This window comes from Schistocerca americana, chromosome 4 (genome assembly GCF_021461395.2).
Source record: "Schistocerca americana isolate TAMUIC-IGC-003095 chromosome 4, iqSchAmer2.1, whole genome shotgun sequence".
Taxonomy (NCBI): domain Eukaryota; kingdom Metazoa; phylum Arthropoda; class Insecta; order Orthoptera; family Acrididae; genus Schistocerca; species Schistocerca americana.
In genome coordinates, this window is record NC_060122.1 from 134106284 (window position 1) to 134127815 (window position 21532).

Below are 21532 nucleotides of genomic sequence, written 5' to 3' on the forward strand. Positions count from 1 at the left end.
TGAAAACTACACATTGCATGTTGTACCGCCACATAGCAAGACCTTCAGAGGTGGTGGTCCAGATTGCTGTACACATCTCTGATACCCAGTAGCACGTCCTCTTGCATTGATGCATGCCTGTATTCGTCGTGGCGTACTATCCAGAAGGTCATCAAGGCACTGTTGGTCCAGATTGTCCCACTCCTCAACGGCGATTCGGCGTAGCTCCCTCAGAGTGGTCGGTGGGTCACGTCGTCCATAAACAGCCCTTTTCAATCCATCCCAGACATGTTCGGTAGGGTTCATGTCTGGAGAACACGCTGACCAGTCTAGTCGAGCGATGTCGTTGCATCTCATTGCCAACGGCGTCATAGTTCGTGGCAGCGCCCTTGTGCCGTCATGGTGGCTGTAGGAAACGCGGCGGCGTAACTGGCGGCGGCCGACCGGATAGCGTCCGATACCGCACTTTAGAACTGGAAGTATTGCATCCTCCTTGAAGCCTGGGTATTTCGCTTGTCTGACATATCCTGCGCACAAGACGGAATGGCTTAGTGATGGCTGACTCTCTTCTGAGAGATTGTTGTCTACTGCAGGGACCTTGTTTCCACTTAGGTATTTGAGTGTTTTCTCAAAATTCTTTTCGCAGTATCGTATCTCAAATGTCATCTTTATTTACTTCTTGTTCCGTTTCTATAATATTGCCTTCATTCTCATTTACCTTGTACTTACTTTTCTAACACCAAGTATTTCGGACATGCCGAAAAATAAACGTCTTTTGTCGTTCACCGCCAAGAATACATTACGTTGTTTTGGTAGTGTACTACCCCAAGCTTGGCTGGTTTCCCATGAGCGTTGTCTCAAAGAAGGGGATGGCAGAGGTGGGACGCAACACGGCAGGCGCGCCCCGTGAGCGTTGCGCCGCTAGGCAGGGGCCGCGGAGCCCGTGTCTGTGGCTGCAGTGGTGACCTGCAGTTCACCACACTCCCCGCAAACGTGACGTCACTTTGACGTCACCCGCAGTTATCGAAGACCGCAGTAATTGCTATCGGCATTCGTTAGCCTTCGATAGGAGACCCCATATCGGATTCCTTATCGTAAATTACGTATATAAAAGTATACCGTTTCAAAGCAACGGCGCATCCAAGATTTATTGAAAGACAACGGTCTTGCTATAGTTGTTATAATTAAACGTCGCATAATGACTTACAGGAGAAAGGCCGCAATTTCACCGGTTCATCGTGGTGTAGTGGTTATAAGTGTGGAGTTATGCAGTGCTTTATAATTACGTAGCTGGTTCACGTCTGCCGTCACCGAATTTCTTTCTCATAAGCGTTTCTAAAAGGTTCTGGTACTTCTGTATTAATTTCAAAGAAGCTGTTGCTGTTGTGGTCTTCAGTCCTGAGACTGGTTTGATGCAGCTCTCCATGGTACCCTATACTGTGCAAGCTTCTTCGTCTCCCAGTACCTACTGCAACCTACATCCTTCTGAATCTGCTTAGTGTATTCATCTCTTAGTCTCCCTCTACGATTTGTACCCTCCACGCTGCTCTCCAATGCTAAATTTGTGATGCCTTGATGCCTCAGAACATGTCCTACCAACGGGTCCTTTCTTCTAGTCAAGTTGTGCCACAAACTTCTCTTATCCCCAATCCTATTCAGTACCTCCTCATTAGTTAAGTGATCTACCCATCTAATCTTCAGCATTCTTCTGTAGCACCACATTTCGAAAGCTTCTATTCTCTTCTTGTCCAAACTATTTATCGTCCATCTTTCACTTCCATACATGGCTACACTCCATACAAATACTTTCACAAACGAGTTCCTGACACTTAAATCTATACTCTATGTAAACAAATTTCTCTTCTTCAGAAACGCTTTCCTTGCCATTGCCAGTCTACATTTTATATCCTCTCTTCGTCGACCATCATCAGTTATTTTGCTCCCCAAATAGCAAAACTCATTTATTACTTTAAGTGTCTCATTTCCTAATCTAATTCCCTCAGCATCACCCGACTTAATTCGACTACATTCCATTATCCTCGTTTTGCTTTTGTTGATATCTTATATTCTCCTTTCAAGACACTGTCCATTCCGTTCAACTGCCCTTCCAAGTCCTTTGCTGTCTCTGACAGAATTACAATGTCATCGGCGAACCTCAAAGTTTTTATTTGTTCTCCATGGATTTTAATTCCTGCTCCGAATTTTTCTTTTGTTTTGTAATATTCAGTGTTACGTATGTGTAAGAGTGCTCTCTCTCTAAGAAGCACAAAAAAGACTGACACATTTGCAAAAATTTAAATCATAACTTAGTCTCAAGCCATCTATAGTGTATAAAACACAAATTACGAGCTAGTTCTCTTAAGAAACTTCTTTTTCCGAAGAAACACCTTTAACCACAAAATACTATATTTTTCGTAATTTTGTTACAAGAAATTTTGCCAATACTGACGTGTTTTGAGAGATCCTCAACGCGTCGGTGTTTTGAAAAAGCATTTATTCATTGTATATAATATAAGTGAGCTGCTGCTGTGTAATTAGTCTGCCAGAATGGCTACCCACCCTTTCGAATTTCAAATTAGAGACCAATTCCTGAAACTAGTTTACAGAGATTCTAAAAATAAACTTGTTTTGTTGAGACACCTTAACTGTGAAATATATACGTTACTGGACTGAATGCTGCTTTCCCCCCCCCCCCCCCCCCGCAAGCGTGTGACGCCAAAATGATGTCACGTTTGCACAAAGTCTTGTGAACTGTAGGCTTCCCATGGCTGCAACGGGGGCGGTGGTGGGGGCGGCCGGCGCGCCTGCCGGGTGGCCACCCGGAAGTCCGCCGGTGCGCTCCAATGCAGGCCTCTGCGGGCCCCGAGGTCTGACCGGCTCGTAACGTACCGGTCTCATAATTGACGCTGAGTGTCTCTGGTGTATGAAAGAGGACGCACTGGGATGCTGGCAGTAAATCCTCGTCACAAGTAAATGCAGTTGGACAATATCCTTTACTTAACCTATCTTTGGCACAGAAAGGGGTAAAATATGCTGCTATAACACTTCTTGATAAATTACCAGATGAAATAAAATGTCTGACAGACAGCAGTGACAGTTTCAAAAACAAATTGAAATGATACCCCCTTGACAACTCCTTCTAAACCATAGGTGACTTCTTGAAAATGAGTAAATAAATCTGGAGATATAATACGTGCATTTAGTGCCATTTAAGGGAATGGGATAGATAATATAAATATTTAGGTATAACATTATAATGCAAAAAGAAAAACACCTTGTTCCCTGTGCGCATTTCTTGTGCATTTGACACGTTCCACATCATAACGGTTTTTCCGTGCTATTGATCAATGGAACACGTAACTAACTAACTAACTAACTCGAGAAGAACGTAATTGTTCACACTACCAAATTCCCACACAACTAGAAACAAACAAAAAATCTGAGCATAATGCTTGTACAATAGGCTGTTTATGTTTTCTTATTGGCAACGTTACGTAGCGCTCTGTATGAAAATCACTGGCTGTGCTGTGTGCAGTATGTGGCTAGTTTGCATTGTTGTCTGCCATTGTAGTGTTGGGCAGCTGGATGTGAACAGCGCGTAGCGTTGCGCAGTTGGAGGTGAGCCGCCAGCAGTGGTGGATGTGGGGAGAGAAATGGCGGAGTTTTGAAATTTGTAAGACTGGATGTCATGAACTGCTATGTATATTATGATTTTTCAACACTATTAAGGTAAATACACTGTTCGTTCTCTATCAAAATCTTTCATTTGCTAACTATGCCTATCAGTAGTTAGTGCCTTCCGTAGTTTGAATCTTTTATTTAGCTGGCAGTAGTGGCGCTCGCTGTATTGCAGTAGTTCGAGTAACGAAGATTTTTGTGAGGTAAGTGATTTGTGAAAGGTATAGGTTAATGTTAGTCAGGGCCATTCTTTTGTAGGGATTATTGAAAGTCAGATTGCGTTGCGCTAAAAATATTGTGTGACACTTTAAGCACAGTCATGCATAAATTGTTCTAAGGGGACGTTGCAGCTTGTACAGTAGAACCTCGATTAAACGTGATTTCTGGGACCAGAGGGTGGACAGGTCACAGAGTTCAAACCGATGTAATAAATCAAAATTACGTAAAAATTTACACTTAAGCGGAGGGAGGGGGGACCTAGCTTTTATGTTGCCTTGTTGAAGTTCAGATTTACAGGGTGGCTTGGGGCATTATCTAGCGATACAACTGCACGAGGTGATCGGTTTTTGGATGTCGAGTATTTTTTAACAGCTGGAACAAATGCATCATCAACAGTTCCTTAAAGAAGTCACCATTCACCCAAGGATTTTTTTTAGCTTTGTAATGAACAGTACATGCTGACATTTTTATGTTTTCGAAGGCTCTTGGTTTCTTAGAACTGACGATTACAGATATCAATTTATCGTCACCACTTGTACTGCTGCATCTTGCAATGGTTAAGCTGTGCCGTGCTAGTATTGTGCCTTTGGTTGTTTCATGCTTTGAAGGCAGGGGTTTTTGAGGCAGCATTTTATAGTTTAGCCCAATGTTGTCAATGACGTATAACTGTTCAGCACCAGTCATCGCCAGCAGGAAGTTTTTCGCCTCAAATAGCAACTTGTTAAATATTTTTCCAAATGTGAAAATAAACACGCCCATGCACCTAGGAACGAACGTCTACTGAAAGTTAAAAGCCTTGCAATCGAGAAAATCTTGTCAATACTGTGTTAATCTGTCTGTCTGCTATACTATTACTCTGATACATACCAATAATCAGTAAGTGAAATCATATTAAGTAGAAGTGCTATCGAAAACAAGTTACAAGTTAAAAACTGTTTGAAATAGAAGCTATTGGAAACCCACAAATTTCCATTTTCAAGATAGGCAAAATTGATAGAGAAACTCAGTGAAATTACAAATATTACTTTTTCCCTGGTAAAAGATCTTCTGTTTCAAGGTACAAGACAGTGGACGACCGACGAAGCATGGTTTAAGTGTACACAAGTTACATAACTAGTTTTAAAAATATGTAGAATTTTACTTGCAACAGAAACCTGTATCTAAAGAAATAACAATAGTATGTTAGACAGCGCTTAAATGTGTAGAACTCGAAATATTTACAAATGCCGCACTAAACACAAACTCATGTCTAACAAGATCTAACATGCGCGTCTATGCTGCTGCAAACGTGGTCGAACTGTTCGTGCAGATGATTGTTGTCTTGCAAACATCCCCAACTGTTGACTCAGGGATCGCGACGTGGCTGCACGATCCGTTACAGCCATGCGGATAAGTGATACGAGGCCGTTGGGATCCAGCAAGGCGTTCCGTATTACCCTCCTGTACCCACCGGTTCCATATTCTGCTAACAGTCATTGGATCTCGACCAACGCGAGCAGCAATGTCGCTATACGATAAACCGCAATCGCGAAAGGCTACAATCCGACCTTTATGGAAGTCGGAAACGTGATGGTACGCATTTCTCCTCCTTACACGAGGCATCACAACAATGTTCCACCGGGCAACGCCGGTCAACTGCTTTTTGTGTATGAGAAATCGGTTGGAAACTTTCCTCATGTCAGTACGTTGTAGGTGTCGCCACCGGTGCCAACCTTGTGTGAATGCTCTGAAAAGCTAACCATTTGCATATCACAGCATCTTCTTCCTGTAGGTTAAATTTCGCGTCTGTAGCACGTCATCTTCGTGGTGTAGCAATTTTAATGGCCAGTAGTGTAAATACGGACTATTGGCCGAATAGGAAGCTAGTTTACCTTCAGATGCAGAAATATTAAGATCATTGATCAATTTTTATTACGGGAAAAGTAAAGGTAGCTCAAGATATCTGTAACGCCCCCTCCTTGATATTTTTCTGTGTCCGCCAATGACAAGAACAGAAACTGTAGAACATTCCGATGGCTGCCTATGGCGGTCTGTGTACGCATTCCTTCATGCGGTGCTAAAATCAGTCGCTAGACTGAAGTACTCACCAAAAAACATCATGTTGTCCTGTGTACGCTATACTCAAATGGTTCAAATGGCTCTGAGCACTATGGGACTTAACTTCTGAGGTCATCAGTCCCCTAGAACTTGTTGTTGTTGTGGTCTTCAGTCCTGAGACTGGTTTGATGCTGCTCACCATGCTACTCTATCCTGTGCAAGCTTCTTCATCTCCCAGTACTTACTACAACCTACATCCTTTTGAATCTGCTTAGTGTATTCATCTCTTGGTCTCCCTCTACGATTTATACCCTCCATGCTGCCCTCCAATGCTAAATTTGTGATCCCCTGATGCCTCAGCACATGTCCTACCAACCGGTCCCTTCTTCTTGTCAAGTTGTGCCACAAACTCCTCTTCTCCCCAATTCTATTCAATACCTTCCCCTTAGCTATATGATCTACCCATCTAATCTTCAGCATTCTTCTCCAGCACCACATTTCGAAAGCTTCTATTCTCTTCTTGTGCAAACTAGTTATCGTCCATGTTTCACTTCCATACATGGCTACACTCCACACAGATATTTTCAGAAACGAATTACTGACACTTAAATCTATACTCGATGTTAACAAATTTCTCTTCTTCAGAAACGCTTTCCTTGCCATTGCCAGTCTACATTTTATATCCTCTCTACTTCGACCATCATCAGTTATTTTGCTCCCCAAATAGCAAAACTCGTTTACTACTTTAAGTGTCGCATTTCCTAATCTAATTCCGTCAGCATCAGCGGAGTTAATTCGACTACATTCCATTATCCTCGTTTTGCTTCTGTTGATGTTCATCTTATTTCCTCCTTTCAAGACACTGTCCATTCCGTTCAGCTGGTCTTCCAAGTCCTTTGCTGTCTCTGACAGAATTACAATGTCATCGGCAAAACTCAAAGTATTAGAAGTACTTAACCCTAACTAAGGACATCACACACATGCATGCCCGAGGCAGGATTCGAACCTGCGACTGTAGCGGTCGCGTGGATCCAGACTGTAACGCATAGAACCGCTCGGCCACCTCCATGTACAGCGCTATTCCCTACACGAAAATTCATGAAACGCGTCATTACACTAGGGGTCGGTGTGTTGCTGAGAGAGGAAAGGATCTGCACCCGCATCTTGCCCAGGGGACTCGGACCTCGAGAGGCGTGCGTGTGTTTAGTAGGTGTCGGTGCGCAGGTTGGCAGCCGTGGGGGCAACGGAGCGTGTCCGAGGCGTCGGATTGCAGGCCCAGCCGCAGGCGCAACACGGAGAGGCGCTGCGTGCTGCAAACACTCCCGCGTGGCGCACGTCCCTGCACCACTCCACACCCGACGCTTCTAACTATTTTCAGTTTTATCTGTCTCTCTTCAGCTCCTCCTCCTATTTCCTTGAAATAGGAAACATTTCCCCACGTTAGCTGAGCACATCGGCACCCATTACGGGAGGGTGGGAGGTAGGAGGATGTTGGAGCCCGCCTGCCATAGTCCCTCAGTCAACGACGCTGTAAGACAAAAGTGTCACCCACGTATGTGTACGTATTGTCGTTGTGCCGCGCGGGATTAGCCGAGCCGCCTTAGGCGTTGCAGTCATGAACTGTGCGGCTGGTCCCGGCGGAGGTTCGAGTTGGCTCTGAGCACTATGGGACTTAACATCTGAGGTCATCAGTCCCCTAGAACTTAGAACTACTTAAACCTAACTAACCTAAGGACGTAACACACATCCATGCCCGAGGCAGGATTCGAACCTGCGACCGTAGCGGTCGCGCGTTTCCAGACTGAAGCGCCTAGAACCGCTCGGCTACACTGGCCGGCTGGAGGTTCGAGTCCTCCCTCGGGCATGGGTGTGTGTGTTTGTCCTTAGGATAATTTAGATTAAGTAGTGTGTAAGCTTAGGGACTGATGACCTTAGCAGTTAAGTCCCATAAGATTCCACACACATTTGAACATATTGGCGTGGTCTTCAGTCCAACATTGCTTTGCCGCGGCTCTTCACGCTTGTCTTTCTCTTTGCAAGCCTCTTTAATACGGCGTAGCTAATGCAACCTGCTTTTTTTGGAGCTGCATACTGTACTCAAGCGCCGGTCAGAGTGGCCGAGCGGTTCTCGGCGCTACAGTCTGGAGCCGCGCGACCGCTACGGTCGCAGGTTCGAATCCTGCCTAGGGCATGGTTGTGTGTGATGTCCTTAAGTTAGTTAGGTTTAAGCAGTTCTAAGTTCTAGGGGACTGATGACCTCAGAAGTTATGTCCCATAGTGCTCAGAGCCTGTACTCAAGCCACGGTCTCACACTGCCATTCTTACCTCCGCGCCCCTCATTTCCTTCCATTAGCGAACTGACTAGTCATTGGCGTCTCAGGATGTTTCCTATCACCGATCCCTTTTTTTTTTACTCAAGTTTTGCCATAAATTTCTTTTTTTCCTCAGTTCTGTTCGATACCTCACCATCAGTAACTCAGTCCACCCTTTTAATCTTCACAATTCTTCTATTCCACCACATATCAAAAGCTTTTATTTTCTTCTTGTCCAAACTGGTTACCGTTCACTTTTCACTGCAGTGCAAGCCTACAATTCACACAAAAATCTTCAGAAAAGTCTTCCTCTCACTTCAATATATATTAGATGTAAACAAAGTTCTCTTTGAAACTTCCTGGCGGATTAAAACTGTGTGCCGTTTGGAAAGTAGGAGACGAGGTACTGACGGAAGTAAAGCTGTGAGGACGGGGCGTGAATCGTGCTTGGGTAGCTAAGTTGGTAGAGCACTTGCCCGCGAAAGGCAAAGGTTCCGAGTTCGTGTCTCGGTCCGGCACACGGTTTTAATCCGCCAGGAAGTTTGACATCAGCGCACACTCCGCTGCAGAGCGAATATCTCATTCCGAAAGTTCTCTTTTTTCAAAAATGCTTTTCAGGCTGTCGCCATTCCGCATTTTATATGGTCTCTACTTCGGCTGTCGTTAGTTATTTTGCTGCCCAAATAGCATTATTCGTCTACTTATTTTAGTATCTCATTTCCTAATACAATTCCCTCATCATCACCTGTTTTAGTTGGACTAAATTTCATTACCTTTATTTTACTTTCGTTCATATTCGTTTTATAACTTGTTTCCAAGTAACTGTCCATTCCGTTCAACTGCTCTTGCAAGTCCACTGCCGAGTCTCATTCAATTATAACGTTATCGGCAAGCTGCCAAGTTTTCATTTCTGTTCCCTGAACTCTGATTCCTTTTGTATATTTCTACTTGATCTTCTTTACTGCTTGCTCAATGTACAACCGGAGGAGGGGGGGGGGGGTGAGACAGGCTAAAACCCTCTCAGCAACTTCTCTTCGCACTTTGCATTTTGTTCTTATTACCTTTGGATTTCAAAGACACCATTTCATTCAATGCTGGAATACAGCACACAAGTGATTAAACAGCTATCTGGGTATAGCATTTCGTAGAAGCACAATGCTTACAGATGCTGAGTCATCCAACCAACCGCAATAACAGATAACCTCAGTCTGAAACAGATTGCTGTTCTATGACTTGTTCTCAGACCTACGAAATACTTATATTCAATGAAATTGTCTAATCGAAATTCTGACTTCATTATGCGCGGGTTCAATTGTTCACGAAACTAGTATTATTTATTATGTATAATATTTTCGAATAGACGGAGTATAATTATATGAGATGAATGTGGTAGACTTAGCAATTGATATATTTTCAAAAAACAATCGAAATCTTCAATTTTTGTCGAAAGTACTAAATTTTGTTAATCATTACTCCTCATCACAATGTTCTCAATAGCTTGATTGTGTTGGGAATGCATGAGGAGGACGTAGGTTATCTTCAATCAGAAATATTTCTAACAATTAGTAATAATTAATTTTTAATACATCGTGGGAGTGAACAGTGATCAAAGTGCTACAAATATTTACTATCGAAAAGAGTCTTGATCACAATTTATTTATTACGGTCACCAGTTTCGACCACTACTGTGGTCATCTTCAGACCAATGAGTAAGAAGCTCCTTCTGGTGGTAAATCACTAGTGATTTAGTGTCACCGTAATAAATAAATTGTGATCAAGACTGTTTTTTATAGTAAAAATTAATAATAAAATGACAGTTATTAAATATGAAGAAATACTCAGGTTAAGTGCTGCTTCTTCTTGTGTAATGTCCAGCACAATAATTACAAATCCTCTAAAATATTAAAGTCCTGTCACTGAGCCTTCGAGTGATGCCTTGTGGAGTCCAGAGCTGACCTACGATGCTTACGGAGCCTAAGTCGCGGAGACGACGGACGAACACTGTAGCTTGTAGACTCGGCGGTGGCTGGAGACTGCACACGCTTCGGCGCACTGGCCGTAGCTCAGTGCTGCGGTATTTAGCGAGGCATCGAACAATCGCTATCCACACACGTGATGCCCGTGGCTGGCAGCTGCGGCCCCTGCCAGACCTCAGTATAGCTCATACAGCTGCTGCGGCTTATCGATGGTGGTACTCTCTGGAGTCGTGAACACTGTCTCCACAGATTAGATCTCCAGTTTCGTCGATTAGTGGTTCTTGCCAGATAAAGCTAACGGAGGGCATTGAAAAAGTTCATAGAAGGGCAGCTCGTTTTGTATTGTCGCAAAACAGGGGAGAGAGTGCCACAGACATGACACACAGGTTGAGGTGGCAGTCATTAAAACAAAGACGTTTTTCGCTGCGGAGAGGTCTTCTCAGGAAATTTCAATCACCAGCTTTCTCCTACGAATGTGAAAATATTTTGTTGACGCCTACCTACATAGGGAAAAGTGATCGTCGCAATAAAACAAGGGAAATCAGAGATCGCACGGGAAGATTTCAGGGTTCGTTTTCCTACACGCTGTTCGGGAGTGGAACGGTTGAGAAATGGTTGGTTGGTTGGTTGGTTGATTTGGGGGAAGGGACCAAACAGCGAGGATTAGGAAGGAAGTCGGCCGTGCCCTTTCAAAGGAACCATCCCAGCATTATTCTAAAGCGATTTAGGGTAATCACGGTAAGCCTAAACGAGGACGGCCGGACGCGGGTTTGAACTGTCGTCCTCCCGAACGTGAGTCCAGTGTGCTAACCACTGCACCACCTCGCTCGGTGAGAAATAGTCCGAAAGTATTCGTGTAAATGCAAACGCATATCCCCGGCATGACTTTTTAGATGAAGTTGACAGTGTCACATTCACATCGTTGGAGGTTGGTATGATACAGCAACAAAATTGCGGGTGCATTTCATTTCGATAACTGTGGCCGGCCGCGGTGGCCTTGCGGTTCTAGGCGCTTCAGTCCGGAACCGAGCGACTGCTACGGTCGCAGGTTCGAATCCTCCCTCGGGCATGGCTGTGTGTGATGTCCTTAGGTTAGTTAGGTTTAAGTACTGAGTTCTAGGGGACTGATGACCTCAGATGTTAAGTCCCATAGTGCTCAGAGCCATTTGGACCATCACTGTAGCAGCTGTGGACTACGTGAACGTTATTGAGGAGCTCCTGCATTCCTTCGTGCTTAATATTTTCCCCGAGGGCGCTCACGTCTTCCCCCAGAATAGCTGTCTGTGTCACAAGGCAGCAACCGAGCTACAGTGGTTTTGGAAGCACGATAGTCATGCCGAAGTCTCGGCCATCAAGTTCGGCTGATCCGAAACCGGTGGAACGCATCTGGGACGGTATCGGGAGCCCACTTTGCGCTCACAAACCACCAGTCCGTAATTTACGGCCTATCCGTAGACCCCTGGAAACCTACCGAGAACTTGTCGAACCCACGGCACACAGAAACGCTGCTGCATTGCATTCCAAAAGTTGGAGCAACCCGCTATTTGAGAGACGGGCAAAACGCTTTACCTCGTCAGTCTGTATTTCCACGATACGTGTCGCCCTCTAGAACTGGACTGCTCGTCCGTCCCGCTGCCCCTGACGGAAGGAGCCCGCGGCCGGTAAACAGCGTGCGCAAGGAGCCGGCGCTGGAGGGGGCAGGCGCTGCTAACAGGCTTAAGTGGCGGAATTGCCGCCGTGACGCGCCCGGCCGACGGCGGCGGCGACGGCGACGGCAGCGGCGGCGAAGCGCCTGAGATTCGGGACGGCGAGCCGGGAGCCGGGCCCCGCCGGGCGCGCGCGGGCTGCGATGCGCAGGCGCAGAGGGCGGCGGGCCCGGGGGGAACCCCCGGTGACACTGCTCGGTACTCGCGCAGCAACGCCACCTCCTACTAGGCATCAGCTTCAGGCCAGCGCGGCTCCGGAGCCCAGAAGTGGCGCCAAACTGACATGTACCTGTCCAGGAGCGACGGCCAGCATCTTGAGGGTCATTCCAAGACCCGGACCGCCGCCCACAACCAGGTGACGGGCAATATTATACCTATCCCTTCTCTATTCAATTCTCTTCCTTCCTTCTTTCTAAATATTTAATTTCGTTTTGTTTATTAATATCTCACTTGATTTTGTATTAGTTATAAGTTTTTCTAATGCTGCACAAAAAAAAGATATCAAATGGATGTAAACAAATAGAGTCCGCCTCCACGTGGCGGGACACGGGCAACGGTGTGAGTGGGGACGGGAGCCGGGGTGGTGTTACTTTCAGTCACTCCGGACCCCGGACCCAGTCACAGCGGCTAAGTGGCAACATACGACCCACCATAAGAAATTAGACGGTGGGTCATAAAATATAAGCAGCTAGTGAAAAAAAAATAGAAAAAAAGTGTCCAGGAGCGAATCTGGAGTAAGCTGAGCGTGATACTGAAACAATCGCTAACGTAAATGAAACTTCCTGGCAGATTAAATCTGTGTGCCCGAACGAGACTCGAACCCGGGACCTTTGCCTTTCGCGGGCAAGTGCTCTACCATCTGAGCTACCCAAGCACGGCTCACGCACCGTCCTCACAGCTTTACTTCTGCCAGTACCTCGTCTCCTACCTGCCAAACTTTACAGAAGCTCTCCTGCGAACCTTGCAGAACTAGCACTCCTGAAAGAAAGTATATTGCGGAGACATCGCTTAGCCACAGCCTGGGGGATGTTTCCAGAATGAGATTTTCGCTCTGCAGCGGAGTGTGCGCTGATATGAAACTTCCTGGCAGATTAAAACTGTGTGCCGGACCGAGACTCGAACTCGGGACCTTTGCCTTTCACAGGCAAGTGCTCTACACCCTGAGCTACCCAAACACGACTCATGCCAGTACCTCGTCTCCTACCTGCCAAACTTTACAGAAGCTTTCCGGCGAACCTTGCAGAACTAGCGCTTCTGAACGAAAGGATATTACGGAGACATGGCTTAGCCACGGCCTGGAGGATGTTTCCAGAGTGAAAATATCATTCTGAAAACATCCTCTGGGCTGCGGATAAGCCATGTCTCCGCAATATCCTTTCTTTCAGAAGTGCTAGTTCTGCAAGTTTCGCAGGAGAGCTTCTGTAACGTTTGGAAGGTAGGAGACGAGGTACTGGCATGACTTGTGCTTGGGTAGCTCAGGTGGTAGAGCACTTGCCCGCGAAAGGCAAAAGTCCCGTGTTCGAGTCTCGGTCCGGCACACAGTTTTAATCTGCCAGGAAGTTTCATATTAGCGCACACTCCGCTGCAGATTGAAAATCTCATTCTGGACTAATGTAAATGTCTCCGGTTGCTAAGAATGCTAGTCTTTCCTAAGATTACAACGATGGCCAGTAATTACTGCTCTGATTTTAAATTTCCTCCTGAGTTGTAATAAGAATTCAGCAAAAAGGGTGAACCTACATATATTCAATGATAAGTTCATTCCAATGCTCAGTGAACTACCTCCACATATATCTCTCTAACGTACATTTCACGTCACTTCAGCAGAACAAACCGTACTAAAAAATGACGCGTTTTCGAGAAATGTTTAATGCGGTATATCACCAAAACTGCGAATTTTCTAATACGCACGTAATAAAAAGGGAAAGCACAAAATACGGCACGTTACCTTCGCACAAGGATGCAAACAGTGTTACTGTTTGTCCCAGAATCTGTTACAAAAGATGAAGATGAAGAAAAAATGTTAGCGTACAGGTGAACGCGAATCTGTACCGTAACTCGACGTCATTATCCACACTGCCACGGTGAGCAAGTCAAACAGTTAACATGATTATTGATCTTACTATAGGCAACGGCCTTGCCGCAGTGGATACACCGGTTCCCGTGAGATCACCGAAGTTAAGCGCTGTCGGGCGTGGTCGGCACTTGGATGGGTGACCATCCAGGCTGTCATGCGCTGTTGCCATTTTTCGGGGTGCACTCAGCCTCGAGATGCCAAGTGAGGAGCTACTCGACCGAATAGTAGCGGCTTCGGTCAAGAATACCATCATAACGACTGGGAGAGCGGTGTGCTGACCCCACGCCCCTCCTGTCCGTATCCTCCCCTGAGGATGACACGGCGGTCGGTTGGTCCCGGTAGGCCACTCGTGGCCTGAAGACGGAGTACTAAGTATTGGTATTACTATAACCCGAAGGCTTTTACTGCCAATGCGTCATTAATTGTCATTTGAGTACCAGAAATCTTACCAACGGTGACGTGTGTGATAAATCTTGAATGCGACATTCCCTTGAAAAAGCATCCTTAAAGTTATTATACAAAAATGTCAACCGCCACGAAACCAAAATGGCGAATGTCGCATCGCACAGACTGTCATGTCGGTTTCGCCGTTCTTCCCACAGTGGTTGCCAGTAGGTGAGTGGAAGGGGGAGCAGCCACATAGACTATTAACGTTTGCTCCCTCCGAGCACCTGCTACACACCGTACGTGACCTAGGATACCTGCCTTTCGCGGCGCATACTGCGTCCGTACGGGCTGCAAGTGGCAGTACGGGTATCTGGCGCCACGACGCGTGCGAGGCTTCGCACTTCTGTCTAAAGAGAAATGCTACAAGGATTCATAATTGTGAGAAAAAGTGAACACAGGAGATGAAACAATTGTTCGAATTATGAATAGCGGTGTCCTCGTTAGCTACACGTGCTGTTGTCAACAGATTTCGAAAATCAAATTCCAATTCAATCATTCGCCGTTGCTTAATATCTTCCGGGGGCATTTATTTGCGTTACATTCTATGACATGGATCACATTAACTAGTACAAGTTGGATACATGTTGTATAGTACAGGGTGACAATTATTGAGCTATATGAAATAACATCGTTATAACTTCTGAACGGTTTGCGTTAGGACGTTCAAACTGCACGGCTACCCGCATGGCATGATGGGATTGAGTATGGTTTGGCCGGCTGAGTGGGCGAGCGGTTCTAGGCGCTTCATGTCTGGAACAGCGCAACCGCTACGGCCACGGGTTTGAATCCTGCCTCGGGAATGGATGTGTGTGATGTCCTTAGGTTAGTTAGGTTTAAATAGTTCTAAGTTCCAGGGCACTGATGACTTCACAAGTTAAGTCCCATAGTGCTCAGAGCCATTTGAACCATTTGAGTATGGTTTGCTTTAGCGACGAAGCACACTTTCATTTGGAAGGGTTCGTCAGTTAGCAAATTCGGCATATTCAGGGGACTGAGAGTTCGCATTTCGCGATGGAGAAGTCTCTTCACCGCGCTCAGGTGACTACGTGGTGTGCAATGTCCAGTGACGAACTAATCGGTGCGATATTCCTTGATGGCACGGTGACTGCCGAACGGAACACGAAGGGTTTGGAAGATGATTTCATCCCCTTTATCCAAAGTGAACCTGATTTCGACAAGATATGGTTGATGCAACACGGAGCTCGATCCCATCGAAGCGAGAGAGTGTTTGGTGTCCTGCAGCAGCGCTTTGGGGACAGCATTCTGGCTCTGGGGTACCCAGAGGCCATTGGCATGGGCCTCGATTGGCCGCCATATTCTCCGGATCTGAACACATGAGACTCCTTTTTGTGGAGCTATATTAAAGACAAGGTGTACAGCAATAACCGCAAAACCATTGCTGAGATGAAAACAGCCATTCAGGAGGTGATTAACAGCACCGATGTCCCGACACTTCAGAAGGTCATGCAGACTTTCGCTATTCGTCTGCGCCACATCACAACCAACGGTATCAGATGTATCGAACATGACATAACATAAATCGAAATATCTGTAGTGACGTTTACATGTTGAGTGTGTGCGCGCCGTAGTTTGTAACTAATTTACGTTTTTTTCATATAGTTAATTGTCAACCAATATGTTTTATTAGCATTACACCTTCTAAAATAGTTACTGTTCCTCCTGTAACAGCCTGTTCATTGCAATGAGTAATGACAATACCTTTAAGAACGAAGTTTTGAGTTGTATCTGAATTGGAGATTTACAATGCTACTTCAAGCTAGTGATGCACTAAAGTTTGTTGTTGTTTACTGACGCGTCATTTCCTACAATGAATTTTCTGAAAAACACTACTTTAATTCTGCCACGCGTTTTCCATAACGTGCTGCGTAAGATGACTAAAAACTTTCTGCCAGTCTTCAGACTTAACTTTGTTCAAAAATGGCTCTGAGCATCTGAGGTCATCAGTCCCCTAGAACTTAGAATTGCTTAAAACCTAACTAACCTAAGGACACCACACACCCATGTCCGAGGCAGGATTCGAACCTCCGACCGTAGCAGTCGCGCGGTTCCGGACTGAAGCGCCTAGAACCGCTTGGATTTAACTTTGTTAAGAGGTTTGTTGTTGAGTGCCTCGATTGCAGGTAAGTTTTATTACTGTTATTATTATTATTATTATTATTTGTAGCTGGCAACGTATCCTTTAATTTGAGTCCCCATCAAGTGTATTAGGAGAGATGGCAGTGACAAGGTGCTTCTAATTATATTTTGCCACCTCGTATACGTCGTGTTTGGGAAATAGTGGATCATGGGGAGATAGTAGATTCATAAGATTCACGTTTTTAAATTTTATCACTTATTTTGATGTTCGACGCTGAAGCTAGTCATCTCGTCTTTCACTTCTGACGTGCTGGGCTTCTTGTCAATAACAACACAATGGTGGGGACCATTGTCGTGAACTATTGTTGACAGTGTAGGCATTTACCGTGCGAATCATTTCTCTCGACGTTAGTGCCCCGGCCGAGAGAGCAATTGGAACTTTTCGACTAGTAGTATTTGCAAAGCTTTCTTCTGACATTGTTCAATGTCACATTGCACAGAACAAAGAATAGTAGCAGCAGATACAATACTAACCCCGCAACTGTAGGAAACGGAAATAAACAAACTCTCAGAGTGGGGCGAATGATTCTACAGGAACAATAAACCGCGGGAAACGGCAGTAGTACACTCGAAGCTGGAAGTGTAAGGGCGATTGCGGTGGTGGTCTCGCAACAGAGAGCACCTGCCGAGGCTACAGGTGTCGCTGCATTGTCGGAATGCGCTGGCCGTCAGTGCTCGAGTAATTCTGAACAGACTGTGCCGTAGATAGAGAGAGCGTCGGCGGGGTCGTCGGCCGTAACACTGCGTCGTCTGTTGACGGTGGAGAGGGTGGGGAGGGGGGGGGGGAGGGGCACGCGGTCACCGCCGGGCGCTGCCACCACATCACCAGCACTGCTGTAGCGGGTGTAAGTGCTGCGCATGGTCTAGCAAATGATTACGCAGGCCAACCATGAAAAAACAGTTTCAACACGAGTGGCTTTTTGTCGAGGTTTTTAGTGTGCTGCGTCGTAACAGTGACTGAATGATTGTCAGACTATAGATTCAAACATGTGTTGTCAGCCATGTGTTTCTATTTGACATTGTCTACTTGCTTCACCTCTGGCAGTCGTTGTCAGCCCTTTCGCTCCTACAGAGGAGCTCTTTGCATTCCGTGCTGAGGCGGTTTTTGATATGGCTGTACTGCTCCATAAAAGCTGGTGCCTGTGCAGAGATTGGTTTCTTCCGACCGGTATGAAAAACTTATTACCCGACTTCTCGAGATCTATTAGGAGAAAAGATCAGGTTTTTTTTCGCATCTGATTCCTGATACCTTCACTCTATAATGAACTGAATTCATTTTCGCGCTGTATCAAATTAAGTAAAACCTTTATCCGAAATTCTAAAGAGTTTCATCTACATCTACATGGATACTCTTCAAATCCCATTCAAGTGCCTGGCAGAGGGTTCATCGAACCACCTTCACAGCCGGCCGGTGTGGCTGAGCGGTTCTGGGCGCTACAGTCTGGAACCTCGGGGTCGCAGGTTCGAATCCTGCCTTGGGCATGGAAGTGGGTGATCTCCTTAGGTTAGTTAAGTTTAAGTAGTTCTAAGTTCTAGGGGACTGATGACCTTAGATAGTGCTCAGAGCCATTTGAACCACCTTCACAATTCTCTATTATTCCAATCTCGTATAGCGCGCGGAAAGAACGAACACCTATATCTTTCCGTTCGAGCTCTGATTTCCCTTATTTTATCGAGGTGATCGTTCCTGCTTATGTAGGTCGGTGTCAACAAAATATTTTCGCATTCGGAGGAGAAAGTTGGTGATTGGAATTTCGTGAGAAGATTCCGTCGCAACGAGAAACGTCTTTCTTTTAATGATATCCATCCCAAATCCTGTATCATTTCTGTGACACTCTCTCCCATATTTCGCGACAATACAAAACGTGCTGCCCTTCTTTAAACATTTTCGATGTACTTCGTCAGCCCTGTCTGGTAAGGGTACCACACAGCGCAACAGTATTCTAAAAGAGGACGAACAAGCGTAGTGCAGGCAGTCTCCTTAGTAGATCTGTTACATTTTCTAAGTGTCCTGCCAATAAAACGCAATATTTTGTTAGACTTGTATTGGTAAAAACGCAATTCATAAAATTTGCGTATGGTCGAGTTTAGCTGAAAAACTATAGTGGTTGAAATGTAGATAACATACGGAAACTTTATTTAAAATTGAGACTAGAACGTATCTCATTTCGTTCTCGAGTTATTGGGTTTTATGTCTGACCGACGGTCGCGTGCGACGAGCCGTTTCACGTCCTCATCGCACACCGTGTAGCCATAACAATCGTCATATCTCATAGACGATTCGAGATATCGGATCGAGGTTTTTTGCAAGTTTTATCACGCTACGGTGATCAATACTCGAAACGTTTTTAATTCGCAGAGATACGGAAGTCACTCGTCCGCAGCAGTGAGAGGGCGGCCGTTCAGGATGCATTCGGACGTCACTGTAGGAAAATCCAGTAACCGCGCGTTTGCACGTCCACAACACTTGGGCAATGGCGTAACCGGACGTGTGTACGCCCACAGCAGCGAAAGGATCAATGTGAAAAGTACCCAAGTTGTATGGTGGTTCGGAGTCGATGTTAAACTGCAGGTCCTACTGTAACTGGCTGGCTAAGTCAATTCAATATGTGTTGACATTCGTCGTCAGCCGTTATAGAAAGCAGACGGCGCTGCAGAGGCGGTCTCACGGGGCTCACACTGACGGCTAGCACCATCTATAGGGAAATTCCGGTTTCATACTTCTACACCTAGTAAACAGGAGAGTGACTCAGCAGAATTCCTCGCGCGCGCCCAGAAACGAACTTCGAATTTGTCTCGCTCTAAGTAACTCGGTAGATCACGAAGGATCAGCTATTCCGGACTTCATCTCCGCCGCAGACTGTGCCCCACGGCAGTTCCCGCCTGACTAATCGATTTCGCCAGCTCCAGTCCCTGCTTACAGCGCTTCTTGTAACACACCGCCTCATGCCAGGACTGTACAATCTTTGACTGCGGCCGATGCTGGAAGCACTGGCCGTCAAGGGGAGAACTACTCGCCCGTAAGGTCGTCCCTACTGGAAACGAGCTGCCACTGTCGACAATGCATCAGTTACGGCGAGTGAGAAACCTAAACCGTCCCATCTGAGGTGCCACTGTGTACGCGTGCTGTCACGGAGAAGTGAAGTCTGGTCCTTCGAATAACGCTAAGGAGGCCGCTAATCTTAACGTCTCCTATCGAAGAATGGACAAACGTCAACTGCGTGGCACTCCTCGCTTCGTAAGTGCAGAGCCAGAAGTGGAACAAGAACGGTGCGTGTCACGCTGTCATCAGTCCCCTGAACGATATTTTGCTAAGAGAATTTATAATTTTGCGTACGTAAATATCCGGATTTCTTAGATAATTTTCGTAAAATGAAGTAACACGAAGACATTATATAAATGGGGAGGAATTCTATAAAATTACAAGCTTTGCTTAACGTAGGAGACTTCTGGTGAAGGAATACTTCAATTTTATTTCATAATAAGCTGTTATTCTTGCAATTTATGCTAAAGCGATGTACTAATGACTAACGTAAAGCAAGTTAATATTTACCATATTAAAATAATTTTATATATGCTGTTGTTAGCCGGCCGGTGTGGCCGAGCGGTTCTAGGCGCTACAATCTGGAACCGCGCGACCGCTACGGCCGCAGGTTAGAATCCTGCCTCGGGCATGGATGTGTGTGATGTCCTTAGGTTAGCTGGGTTTAAGTAGTTCTAAGTTCTAGGGAACTGATGACCTTAGAAGTTAAGTCCCATAGTGCTCAGAGCCATTTGAACCATTATGCTGTTTTTACTGCAACTGTGGGAAGTTAAAAGTAGGAGCGCAAGCAATTTACAGTATGTGGGAGGTGGAGAAAATAAGAAGCCAATCCTGGATATGTGCCTGACTTCACCTTACACCTGTATGATATGTAGCGTCCGACATCGGTTCACAGTCAAGTAGTCGGGACTAAAACGTCGCTTCCTCTCCATTTGTAGCCAAAATAGTTCTGGTGATGTAAATACACAATATGATCAAAAGTATCCAGACACCTGGCTGAAAATGACTTACAAGTTCGTGGCTTCCTCCATCGGTAATACTGGAATTCAGTATGGTGTTGGCCACCCTTAACCTTTATGACACCTTCCACTCTCGCAGGCATACGTTCAGTCAGCTGCTGGTAGGTTTCTTGGGAAATGGCAACCCATTCTTCACGGAGTGCTGCACTGGGGAGAGGTATCGATGTCGGTCGGTGAGGCCTGGCACGAAGTCGGCGTTTCAAAACATCCCAAAGGTTAAAATGGTTCAAATGGTTCTGAGCACTATGCGACTTAACTTCTGAGGTCATCAGTCGCCTAGAACTTAGAACTAATTAAACCTAACTAACCTAAGGACATCACACACATCCATGCCCGAGGCAGGATTCGAACCTGCGACCGTAGCGGTCACGCGGTTCCAGACTGAAGCGCCTACAACCGCACGGCCAAACCAGCCGGCCCCCCAAAGGTGTTCTATAGGATTCAGGTTAGGACTCTGTGCAGGCAGTCCATTACAGGGATGCTATTGTCGTGTAACCACTCCACCACAGGCCGTGCATTATTAACAGGTGCTCGATCGTGTTGAAAGATGCAATCACCATCCCCGAATTGCTCTTTAACGGTGGGAAGCAAGAAGGTGCTTAAAACCAATGTAGGCTTGTGCTGTGATAATGCTACGCAAAACAATAAGGGGTGCAAGCCCCTTCCATGAAAAGCACGACCACACCATAACACCACCTCCTCCGAATTTTGTAGTAGACACTACACACGCTGGCAGATGACGTTCACCGAGCATTCGCCGTACCTACACCCTGCAGTCGATTCGCCATGTTGTGTACCGTGATTCGTCACTCCAAATAACGTTTTTACACTGTTCAATCGTCCAATGTTTACATTTCTTACACCAAGCGAGGCGTCGCTCGG

At 45.8% G+C, this 21532-nt stretch overlaps 1 pseudogene; it reads left to right on the forward strand.

Annotated features, from left to right (window-relative positions):
* The first annotated feature begins 14034 nt into the window (after positions 1–14034).
* LOC124614267 lies at positions 14035–14152 on the forward strand (annotated as a pseudogene).
* Positions 14153–21532: the final 7380 nt, after the last annotated feature.